The following is a 12064-nucleotide window of genomic DNA, read 5'->3' as shown; positions in this document are numbered from 1 at the left end:
TAAGACTAATTAGGTATGCAAATGGTAAATTAACATTATAAATGTACAGTGTCAATCGTAAATATGAAAATAATGTAATATTTAAATAAAAAAAGTTGTCTATATCTATAAAAACATCTCGAGTCACTGTCTTCCAAGATATGTTATGAGTTTATTTAATTAAACCTACACATAATTAGCTCACACGTTCATTCAACAGAAATATAAACCTTTAGAAAATTATCTATGTATGTATGAAATATTGTAGTGAATAATATATTTTTTGTAGACGATATTCATATCATAACATATGGAATTTATTACTGATAATGTTCATATTTTTTTACTAATATCAATATACAAAGAACATATTTTTTTCTTTACAGTTGTAACATTTATTTTGGTTGTAACATTTACAAGCTTTGTTTTATATACTACAGTAGTTTTATGGTTAAGTAAAATAGTGAGTTGAAGAGTGCTGAGTGCTATACATAACCACTAACAGTTGGAAAACGAAACAACTAAACAAAGTTTTATACGACAGTGAATTTTGACACTCTTTAATATATATTTTTTCCCAAGTTATTTTAAATCATTTGTATTTATTTTTAGGCTTATAGTACTAAACATTTTACCCACTCAGTTTAAATACATCCCACACTCTTTGTCGTCTGTAACCATCATAGTATGCCCCTGTTTAGGTAATTATATCAAATTACATAGTTTATTTCTATGAAAATTAACCATACTAAAGAAATACCGTCTATAAGGGGCAAAAACATGTTTACTAATGTTATGCCATGATCACCTCCCAAGAATCATTTATGATATAAAAAAAGACTTTTTTTAAGTCAGGGAAAGAGTTAAGGAGTTTATTTCACTTGAGTTGAATCCAAAGATTTTCGGTTGCAGCATTAACAAAGTAATTTATATAGATTATTTTATTAGACAGTGCACCGTCTACACGGATGATCTATGGTATAAGATTATAGTATTGATTAGTAAGAAATTTTAGTAAATGAATTTTGCTCAACAGATCCATATCTAAACGAATTAGATAAGATAGCAGGTATAATTTTGTAGCAGGTTATTTTGTGTAAATGCTGATTTGTTTAGTAACCATGTAAATATAATGAGGTGAACACGATGTTATTTGCACTTTTGCAATCAACGCCTCTGTTAGAGAGTTACGGTGTATTTAGTAGCAGTTCCTAAGGACATATTGACAATACAGTTCGTTTATTATAATAACAGTATGTATCATATTTAAAAGAATTCCAAATGTTTATATTAAGTAAATAGTTGTTTTGTAAAAATAATCGATGGGAAATGGTTGGTTATGAATAAAAACCGCAATATCATTACACGTGTTTTATTTTCCTTAGTCCTTCACCTGTTGATCACAACTGGAAATCAGATAATGGCCTATAATAATTTACTGTATAAATATATATTATATATTAGAAATGTTCCCTGTAAGTTTCTCGTTTCTAGCGTCTTTGAATACGAAGTCACTCATCCAGCCACCAATCTTTAAGCTCCGTATCTTGTAGGAAATTTTAAATTCTTTGTGAAAAGGCGCAAGTTAAACTCACTCTGCTTATCCAAGCTGGGCCTTCCCCACAGCACAACAGCTTAAAAAACTCTTTGTGGTTTTATTATGCCGTTATTGGAACCCTTTAAATTATGCCATTAAATCCATGGAAAACTGAGCCCAACTGACGACGGGCGCTGAAAAATATTACCTCATCCGGGAAGTGGTGGCATGGCGGGATGGTGTGCTCTAAGGAAGTAGGCCTATGTGTGTGACTGTATGATAGCGAACCTGATAAAATGTGTGTCTTGTCATTTTATTATTTATTATTTTACAAACTTAATTACTTTTGTGTTGACACATCATTATTATATTAGATAACTGTGAGAAAGGATCTCAGTTCACCTCAATAAAGAAACATTTTTCATTACTTTTATGACTAACTACAAAATATTTGGAACAATACAATTTTAGGAAAAATTTGCATAATTAGTATCACAATGAATTCATTTTTATTAAGGGTTTCATTTTATTTCAAAGTTTTCACTAAGGGTGGTAAATAAAATTAATATTTCGAAAAGACTGATGAAAATCCAAGTGGGGTTTCTACTTACATTGTAAGTCTATTACATTTCAATTTCGCTAACATTGTATATACAATTCAATGGTGGATATAGTTTTTACCCATTCCACGCACCTGAATAATTAAAAGGTACAATTAATCGAATTTGTATAGCACGAAAAGAAAAGTAGTTAAGAAAATATAAGAGAATTATCGTATATTCAATCTTTCGTTGGTTTTTATTAAGGTTTGTGAACTTGTTCAACTGCCAGTCATGATATTGCCGTTTCTTTATGCAACCTCATCTCAGCTGTAATATTCAGTCGGATAAACCTTTAGTGCACAAATGTTTATTATTCACAGATAATAAACAAAAATATATATTTACAAAAGTAAGACCATGAAACAATAGTTTGTATGTAAATATAATGGCTACAATTAAGTTTATTACTTGGACTTAGTACAGTTTAAAGTTATTTAAAGTGTAAGTTAAGTTATAAAACATCGCAAAGTAATAGGATTAAAATAAACAGAGTAAATATACTTTTCAAGACATAGTTTTACATTGGTAAATACGGAAAGTCTAATGTCAACATAAAAATTGTAAACAATAAACAATAAGTAAAATTTGGTTTTTCCTTCACACAAATTTGTTTACTAAATGTGTACTTGAACTTAAAGTCATATTTTTACGTAGCTTAAAGTTTACTTTGGCAGTATTGTTCGTTACAAGCAAAGTCAAACAGAATTAAGGTGGGAAAAAAGACCTTTAACAGCGCAGTTTATATTTCGTTTATAGTACCAAAAGGAAGAACCGGAATTTATATATTCAACGTTCCGAATAATAAAGACAACATGAAAGTAAACCAAATTCTACAATAGTTATTTGTGCAACTAGTGAGCAAAGGGAGCAATTGAATCACTCGAGAGAAATACTCACGAGCCGTAGGCGAAGAAGGAATGGTTTCTCGAGTGAGGCAATTGCACTTTGCACTCGAGTTGAACATTATTTTTCCTACAGTTACCATAAAACAAATAAATTGGTAAAGAAACGTGACATATTTTTACACAGAAGTGAACTTTTAATATAACATTTAATGTGAAGTGACAAATACAACAGTACAACAGCTGACCAGCTGGTTTACAGCCAGTGCTGCCAACGTATTTCGCGCGCATACGACCTTGTCTGAATGTTACGCGCTCACTATTTCGTGCCTTCACATTGCAAATCTGGAGTGAGTGAGACAAAGTAATTAGAGTGAGACAATTTTAACATTATCTCACTGATGAGCGAATTGACCACTTTGATTTCTCAAATAAGTGAGAGAACATGTACATTGTTAGGTAACTGTAGGAAAAATATTATCCAAACCTTATCATTCAAACTGAAAGGTTATCTAAAATATTCATAAATCAAATTGAAGTGATCTATAGAAGCATAATGCTGAATTTACAAATGCAAGCTTTGTAAGTGACTTAATAATAGAAACGATCCAGAGACATTAGTTCAGCGTCTTGCATTAAAGCAGCTCAGCTGTGTACCCGACAAGTTGATGGCTTCAATAAATCTGTGTATTGTGCAGAAATGAGAGAATGTCTTGTTCATATCTTGCAAACTTCAATAAATAATCTAAAATAACAAGCAGAATATAATTGTTTCAATACTATTACGGCGTGTAAAATTATCTGGATTTTAAAGATTGTTGCAGTTGATTGCTGCAGTTGAAAATATAAATACGTAAATACGTAGTATAAATACGTAGATATAACCTCAGAGTAATTTTATTACTCTGAGATATAACCGAGGTATTATATTTGTAGCTATGATATATTTACCCTTCTAGAAATTATCATACTTAGCTCTTAATATATTTTTGCTCTTGCAATAAATTGTCATTGGCATATAAATATTATGTTGGAACGTAAAATAGAAGGATGATGTTATTAATTGGCTCAATAATTGTGCCAAACAAATAAGCTAACTGTTGATTTGTTTCATATAACGAAGATACAGTTTTTTTTTACCAAAATCGTGATTAAATTTCATATTATGTAAAGGAACCAAGGATCTGTTTCTATACATTTATAGTTTTTACCCTTATTTTAAATGTTTTAAATTCATTATTTTATTATTCTAGTTTTACTTTTGTAATTAAACAATCAATCCAGCTATGGACTGAAGAATGCAAAATAATTCCTTGCTTGTAACAAAGAACCATAGATTATTTATCATGCTCAAAAATCTTAAAAATTACACGGAGAAGTGCCTGGGTTTGTTTTAATTCCATTACTTGAATAATTTATACTTTTAGTTCTTTTTGTGTCTTGTATGCTTGTGAATGCAAGATACCATTGAACTCCTTCAAGATTCAAGAATCAAGATTCAAGATTATTTATCGTCATAAAACACAAAACAGTGCATAGACAAGCGTCAAGATTAGAATACAACACATAACTTACAATTCTTTTTAGATTATGTACACTCTAAAAAACAAATATTATATTACAACATAAGTTATAAATATGGTAAAAGCATACACGGTAATAACAAGCATATGAGCAAAATGTAAAAATGGCTAGAAAAATATTACTTCACACATCTATGTTTCAATACTGAAAACTAACAGTAGTGTTCCCAGCATATATAAAAAATAAATCATCAACTTTATAAAAACATTCATCAATGAGTATATTTTAAATTTTGCCGTTAAACTTAGAATGTGGCAATGATTTCAATATTGTTGGCAATAAATTGTAAGTTTTTATAGAACTATAAAACTATTTTTTTAAAACTACTATACTTGTATTGTCGAACTCATAAACAATATTTATGCCTGGTATTATACGAGTGAAAATTGGCATTTATACTGAAAAGGTCTAGATTTCTATGAACAAAACAGACCAGATGAAATACATAAAGAGAGTAAAGAGTTAAAACATGGAGTTGTACAAACAAATGTTTACAAGATATTATGATGGGGACATTGCAAATTAATCTAATATCCCATTTTTTGAAGGGTAAAAAGCTTCTTAAAATTACTTCTAGATCCCAAGACAACAATTCCATATTCCAAGATACTCTAAATGTGAGAAAAATACACAGTTAATAAAATGTGAATATCAACTGCTTTTCTTAACCTTCTTAGTTAGCATGCATAAGCCATCTTTCTTGAAACAAAATCAACATGAGGATTCCAAGATAATCTAAATTCTAGAGTCTAATAATAGTACCAATGAACCAACGAACGTTTTTATAATAAGAAAACTAACTTAGCCTATCCACCCTTATCACCCCCTATTGACGTCCATCAAGAATCATGTCATTCGCCTATTGGGTCTGATGATGATTGGAGTGTCCAATCGTAATCGATCACCACTAACAATCTTTTATATGTATTTACAATCTTGTGAGTAAACAGTATAGGTGTAAATATATTAGTACAAGTGTTATTTGACATGTTTCAGGTCATTTAATAACACGCACGATGGTGATCAAGAAGTTATTTACATTTAAAAACGCAATGATTTGAATACGTTTACTGTCTTAATTTCTATAAATAAAAAAAAAAAAAAAAAAAAACTAATGAAAGTGAGCATCAGAGACCTCTTTTAGTCTCCAAACGCTGACTTAATTTAATATTTTTGTTTTGTACCACTTCCATTCAGTGGTTAATACAAAGTAGTTCTCAAAGAGAAGTGAATGTTGAAATATGGATTCAGTTTCGCCCAAGTTGACGACACCAAATCCTGCCCTAGGCTTGTGGTAGACGCGGTCACTCATTGTGTTTAACTTGTACAGAACTAAAGGGATTTGTTTGTTTCACATCTATATTTCCAAGTATTTGATGCCAGTTGCTTTGAGTAAAAAATACCACACGGTGTCTATATACTGATTAAAATATTATTGGATCTTTAACATTTAATTATACAGTCAAAATAAAATGGGTATAGGTACTTGATTTTATGATAAGAAAAAAAAACTATAACTATAATCAATAATGATTGAAGTTCAAGTTAAGTTCAATACTACACAACTAGTGAGAGGTAGGATATGTTACCTAACTACTAAAATATTTAAAAAAATGATTAAAACAATGTAAAATCCAAATATACCATAATACCAGTATGTATATACATCGTTTCAACTTAATATCTTTACATGTAGTAATTTATAAGTTTAAACTTTGTATAATGTATTTTAATACAGTAAATTACATTAACACAACTATATGTTTCAAGCAAGTAAATATGCTCCTATCAATGAAGATTGTTTGCTGTAATTCAAATGTATTTGTGAAACATGGAAGTGAAAGACGAATCCATATCACTTCTCACGATTCAATTTCTCGCTAAAATATACAGTAGATGAAAAAGAGGAGTTGTTACATTAAAAGAAATCTGGTATAGTGTCTCATATTCAACCAGAGGCTTCATTGTTTACATATGCAATCGTAAATGTAATTTCAGTGATAACGATTGGTACTATTGCCGATTGGTTTATTTTAGGTTCAGATTTAACAAGTAATATATGATCGAATTATATCCAAACGAAAATATTCTATAACTTCTTTAACATACGTTATTTTATGTCTCATATCCCAAATGCTTATTTTTCATAGTATGTTTTCTCTTACTACAGTTGTAATCATTGGCGTTGCATTGCAGTAGACACGTTATTCTATTGTAAAATTTAACGTTTTGTAATGTGTTTTTTAACAATTTTAATTGTCTGATTGCACTCGCATTCACCTAATATTTCTCCATACTAAGGGAAATGTTGATGTTGTGTGCTCTTTTACAATAATACCAAAAGCCAAATACAGCTAGTTTGAATATAAATGTTCGTAATCGGTCGTAGTAGCTTTAAATTTCTATATAACATTGGAAACAATGTTATTAAATTATCTTATGAAATTATTGGCAATAAAAAAGTAATCTTAAATGTTTTAGTAAATCTTAATACTACAATCATACAAAACATTGACTATGTCTGAAATAAAACAACACCGAAAATTCCAGCTGTATATGTAACAAAATATGTAATTTTGTGATGAAGGGGAAATTTAGTTCCGTCCCATATAGCTGCAAACTTATCGCATAAAACATTAACTCTTGACTGACCAGAAATGTTTGAACTCAGTTGTAATGTTGTAGTCAAAATGTATTAGGTTGTTTATATGTGTGATTTGAATAAAAAGTAACATAAGAAATAAATCTAAGTTTACTTTGAATCCCTATAATTTACTTAATTCCAAGGTGTTACCTTATAGGTGTTGCATTTTCCCTTCCAAATTCAGCTTGAAAAAGAATTACAAAATAAAGTGCTTTAAATTATATTAAAATGTTAAAAGCACATATAAGTTGTATAATGAGCCTAATACAAATGTATCTTTAAAATAGGATTAGTTAAAAACATTCATTTAAACCATAAAACTAACTGTCATAAAACTAGAATACAGTTTTAGAAAAAATCTCTTGTAAACTAATAAGTTGCTTTGAATATACAATTTTTTTTAAATAAATACCAAATCAAACATTGAATAAACCTACTCTATACCAAAGTATAGACAATAGGTAGCTTATATGTTAATACCCCTTAGAATTTAGAAGCAAAACTAAAAGTACTGTAACTGAAAATAAAACATTATTAGTTCAAACATGTCAGAAATTGTAGTTTAATTACACTGCCAACACATAGACACCAGAATGTATATCAGGACCGTCTGATGTGTTATCAATTAATTAGATCAACCCTAGCTTCCCTTTACAGCTGTTATCACAGATGACGTCATTGTAACTCTCTTGTGATATGAGTAATATAGTAGTGTTGTACCACAGCAATAACTATAAGGTTTAGACTGAATTTAATTCACAGATTAAACAAACTTTGGCAATATTTTTTCTCACTTTTACATATTATTTTTTTGATATTATAGTTTTCACCATAGAAAAAGCTTCAAACTTAACCCATTTATAAGAATAATTCGTTAATTTGTAATCGACATTCCTTTTAATTTATCTCTTAGTACCCTAAGTATTACATTATCATTATCAATTAAGATGGTTATGCCACCTAGGTGCGCATTTTAACCCAGTGAAGGATGAGTGTAGGACGGAGTGAGATTATCTGTTTTAAAAGCCAGGATTGTGTATTTAAAGCCTAATGATCAGGGACAGCTGGGTCCAGGTCGAACCATCAAAAAGCTACTGACTTTTCTCAAGATCGATGAGGTGACCTTTTGATTGCTAGGCGAGCACTATAATCACCCAGTACCCAGGCAGCTATTGGGTATAAGCGGTCAAGATAAACTCACTCACGAAAATTTATCAAAATGTCCTTGACAACACAATCAAACATTACTACTAGAATGATAAATGATACTCACTTAAGGAAAAATCAATTGGAATACAGATAATATTCTATTAATGTGTTAGAACTATTACTAGTACATACTCTCACCCCATAGTGAATATAAAAAGGAATGCTAGCCAAACACCTGTGACGTTCCCCAAAGAAATTACTTCCTTAAAACTGTCATTAGATACAGTTTTAGCTGCTAAGTGCGTGCTTGACAACCAGCATCAAAATTGAAATTACCAACATACTTAAAATAATACAGGGTGTCCATAAAATAATCATCGGGTTTTAATTACATATAATATTAATAAATATTTTTTCCACGACACTGTGACTCAAATGTGGTTAAAGATAATTTTAAAAAGTTTTATATTGATATGTTCATTGTTATCGTTTAATTTTCTGTTCACTTCCATAAGTTGTGTATAGAATGCCTTACATTGAAGAAATAAACATGTGTTGAGATATGGTAACAGTGTTCCTAACTAACTGTATCTGGTGTTGCATATCTGTACATGTTGGAACAAGTGTTGTTTCCTCAACTTGAAGAGGACATAGAAGACTTCGGGTTCCAGCAGGGGGGGGGGGCTAATCCTCATTGGCCTGTGGTGTCCAAAGTTTTTTTTTGTAAAGAGACTCCCTGATGGTTAGAGTGACTACTGTGCTGAGAGTACTTAACTCTCCTAAGTATAGGTGGCCACCCCTTCCTACTTCCTCGAACCTTACTGTATGTGATTTCGTTCTTTGGGGCTATGTGAAGGACAGGGGCATTATCCCAACCCTGCCAAGAAAGGATTCGCGTTGCAGTGACATAAGTAGGCCAGGATATGTATACCAACGTTCGGGCAGAGATGCAACATAGACTGGAAACATGTTTCGCTGCAATCGGACAGCATATTGAGCAGCTTTACTGATATCAAAAAAAACATTAAAGCTTTCACTTTCAATAGATGCAGTTTTTTGTAGCATTCATGCATCTGTAAGTCCAATAAAGTATTTTAAAACCAGATGAATATTTTATAGGAATAACAATAGATAATACGTTTTTTAGTAAAAGAGAAAGTTACATAGAAACAAATCGCTAAAGGAAACGATTTTCCTTAACACCCACACATTTCCAAACACATTTTGGAAGTTGACTGGTGTGAAAGTGACAAATAACCTCTAGCTACTTGGTATGCAGCGCGTCGTCATATCCACATATGTGGTCCACACAGTCACAGAGACAATGCTTATGGTTATAACGTGATGCAAGGACTGCACCATGGATAATTGATTCATGTTACATTCGTTGATTCAGATTTGTAGCTGAAACTTATGACAGTTCTGTTTATTTCATGACAGAGATGTTCAAATAGCATTAGGTTGAAAACTGTATCCCTACAAGGAATTTAAATAGTAAACACCACACACAATATTTTCTTGTCTTATTTGAAATCCAAAGACCATAGAATATTTCCAGAAAACAACAAGGAGGATTTTCTAACTTTACAACCAATAATGATAGATTACCTACGTCTTTGGTGTAACAATCAGAGCCACGAACGAATTTCTCATACTTTTAGAATTTAAATAATAGTTTTTTAATGGAAGTTTATTTTTTAATGTAATTAACATACAAACTTAGTTCCATTCCAGAGAGTTTAATTATAAACATTAAAACGTTTAATTATAAACAGCTGATATTGCAGGGGCAATAAAGTGGCTCAATGGAGTGTGGTGTAAACTATTAGCAGAGGATATATTGGGGATCAAACAGCTGTTTAGAGCAGACGACATACAGCAGGGTTCAAAAAATGCCTGCAATTTGACGTTTCAATGGATAGTAACATTAAACAAACTGTAGTAATATGCAAGTACCATTATAAAAATTATCTATTTGTTGGAACCATTTCAGATAACTAATTTCAATTAATCAACGAATACATTAACAATTCCAATGGAGACGCCAGGTCCGTATTTTAATCTACACATGAGTGAAGGATGAGTGTAGAATAAGTGAGATACCTTGTGTAGCTTTGTTACTGACTAAGATCAGCTGTGTATTATCCAGGACCATTTATAACAAGTCAAGGACTGAGTCTAGTTTCAAACCATCAAAAAGCTACTAACTTAAAGGCTACTTAAAGGCTGTTATTAAGCTGGCAACCTATTAAATACTCGGCGAGATTTATTACCAAATGTGATATATACAGGGTGATTGATATAAGTGTGCCAGCCGTTTTATTCGAAAACTATAAGAGATATCAAAAAAAGTTAAATGGTAAGTACCTTGGATTTTTTATTTAAAAAACAAAAAAAAATATTTTAGCCGCCATTTTTCCAATATGGCCGCCAACTTAGATTTTTCTTACGGAACACCCTGTATTTTATGATGTATTCTGGTAGAAAAAGTAATTTTAAGACGATTTTATTCTTGTGATTTTTTTTATAAACCTAACCGTTTTAAAGATAATAATGGTTAAAGTTTTGAAATTTCTGCATGAGAAAGAGTTTCGATAAAGGCCTAAGCAAGCATGCCAGCTGTTTTGCTCGAAAACCATTCAAAATTTCACAGCTTAAACCATTATTATCTTTGAAACGGTTAGGTTTATGAAAAATATCACAAGAATAAAATCGTCTTAAAATTACTTTTTCTACCAGAATACATCATAAAATACAGGGTGTTCCATAAGAAAAATCAAAGTTGGCGGCCATATTGGAAAAATGGCGGCTAAAATATTTTTTTTGACTCGACTATAATTTTTTTAATACAAAATCCAAGGCACTTACCATTTAAATTTTTTTGATATCTCTTATAGTTTTTTAAAAAAACGGCTGGCACACTTATATCAATCACCCTGTATACTGTACCAAATATTGAAAGTAAATTTTCCTCGGTTGCAATAGTTTAAACACAAAAAAATATTATATTAAATTTAGGAATTTTCTATTGTTGTAAGTAATGTTTGTATTCAGAGCATTCTGCTACAATGTAAGCCAGACTACTGGCGTTGCCACGTATATAATACAGCTGATCATATAATCCAGCATTGTATCCGCTCTATAAATTCTACTCAGTGGCTGTATTGTACGAACGTAATTGGTTTAGCAACGCAAGGAAACATTGTACAATACATTCTAATCATTTATTTTGTAATCTTAATAATTCTCACATCAATAAACGTCTTAAAAAATGAAAAATGATGCAAAATATACAGCTGGAAAACCATGAAATACTAATAATTCAAATATGTTATGACATAAAATGTTTTATTGTTATCTTAAATTCAAATATTACATTCATAATATTGAATGTAATTATGAAGAATAATATCAATGATAACTACACCAACACAGAACAAAATAGTGGTTATTTGAAAATAATTCCAAAAAACATTTACGTGGGAATAATGACAATATGAAATACCCCCGCCGCAGCAAACCTGCAGACTAAGCGAATTTCCATTTGACTGATTGGATTTACACTGAAATGTCTACTTAAAAATATAACATTTATTCTTGATTTAAATAGAATTAGTTTAACAAGTACTTAGGTTTGCTGCATCAGGGAGGGTAAAACTGTATTTTTTTTAATTTTTTTTTTTGTAAAATGTGAATAATTAGTAAGAAATAAAAACATTTTCCAAAT

This window comes from Macrosteles quadrilineatus, unplaced genomic scaffold (genome assembly GCF_028750875.1).
Source record: "Macrosteles quadrilineatus isolate MER2022 unplaced genomic scaffold, UCM_ALF_1.0 Scaffold_6__1_contigs__length_79288215, whole genome shotgun sequence".
NCBI classification, from domain to species: Eukaryota; Metazoa; Arthropoda; class Insecta; order Hemiptera; family Cicadellidae; genus Macrosteles; species Macrosteles quadrilineatus.
This window is presented reverse-complemented; position numbering follows the sequence as displayed.